Source organism: Glycine max, chromosome 20, assembly GCF_000004515.6.
Source record: "Glycine max cultivar Williams 82 chromosome 20, Glycine_max_v4.0, whole genome shotgun sequence".
In the NCBI taxonomy this organism is placed as follows: Eukaryota; Viridiplantae; Streptophyta; class Magnoliopsida; order Fabales; family Fabaceae; genus Glycine; species Glycine max.
Window position 1 is genome coordinate 44,615,834 of NC_038256.2, and position 1,839 is coordinate 44,617,672.

Sequence of the window (1,839 nt, forward strand, 5' to 3'; positions counted from 1 at the left end):
TATTCTAAAGCATTCTCATTTGAAATCAAATGTAAGTTATTAATATAGGTAAAATAGTAATTAGCACAGGTATTGACTTAGTGATTGATTTATGCTATTAATGTAGTAATTAAAGAAGTATATATATAAATATATAAATAATTTGATGCTTTTATTATATAATATAATAGTTATTAAATTTAATAAACTTAAATGCAAGCTTTCTTTTCCACCACCCATACGCACTGAACTAGCAAGCAAATCAAACAATACTACTCCTTGTTTTGTCATTATAAGCCGTTGAATGTATGATTTACGGATGTAACTACTGCAGCAGGGAGCTGTAGAGAAATAACTGCTGCAGAGAATCCAAACGTTCTTACAATATGCCTCTTGTTTTTGTTTTATTTTTCGAGTCTCTCTCTCTCTCTCTATTGTAGATGATAGTGTGTGAGATTAGTGTTCGAAGACTCATGAAAGAATAATAACAATGTTTAAAGGCACTGGAGAGTAATATTCGAACATTGTCCTTAAAGAATTGTGTTCTTCCACGTACACACCGAAAAGCACATTAACTTTTTCTTTTCTACTTATATTTGTCACATGTGAGAAATTTGTTTTTACTTAGTTTTTACACGAATTTTTCCAGAAGTTTATTTTTATCATATCTGATATATTTTTTTTATTTTTTTTACATTACTTTGGAGGATCGGTGTAATATTATTTACACTTAAGAGGGGGTTAATGTAATGAATGTCCAAAAATTAAGATTTTAAAATTTTTTTAGGGTTCAAAAGCATAATCAGATGTAATAAGCAAAAACTTTAAGAATCCGTGTAATTTATTCTTATTTTTATTATTATTTGATTCAATAGGAACGTCAACTCCTTCCTCCAAAGAAGTCGATATTCATGTCTCTTGTTTATTCCATATTTTTGTTATTATAATTCTCTCACATGGGTTATATTTATTCATCAATGCTAAAGCTTTCTTTCAAAGCATAGGTGAAAGTTTAAAAAAAGGAATGAATATTTCAAAAGTGGAAGATTCATAATAACTAAATTGTGGAACAAACAAGAGATAAGAAGGTCAAGGTAATAGATTGTAACATGATTTGGAGTAAATTAGTGATCTTCTTGTAACATTGAAATAGGATAATATTCCTCTGAGAAGCCTTGGACCTTGTGGTAGAGAATTCAATTCATCTTCAACATTTATTCACTTTGTGAAATCATTTTATACTGACTTGATTGTTAGAGTGTTTTTTTGCATGTATATATATCCATCACCTTGCTCATGGTTGACCTTTGGCCGTATTAAGAATTCCACCGTAGTTAAATACATATTTCAGTAAACTTTCGCAAGAGTTCAATCAAAATCAACAATGTCATCTCACATGCATTAGCTATAAATTGTTACGATAATATTTGAGATTATACATTATTAGTTTATTTAAAATCTCAAGTTTGGTTAATCTATGTAAAAGTTTTTTTCTACTTGTTTAAATTTTTTAATTTAAAATAAACTATTAGAAATATCAAATCAAACCTTAAAAAATGACGTAAATAAAAGAAATAGACTAGACTTAGGTTTTAAATTTAAAAAATACATCAAACTTAAGTCTGTGGGTTGTGCTTTACAAAAAGAGCTGGAAATATGAAAGCGGATACCCCTGCTAGGTTTGCAATTATTTCTAAGGAAATGTACTGCATGAGGATTATCTCCACCAAATTGAAGCTTTTAATTTATCGGATGTACCAAACTTGAATACTGATGAATAAACATCAAGATTTTTCTATTAAAATTTTCTTATATATGTCTTATAGAAAAAGAAACTAACAATATTTACTTTAATGCTAA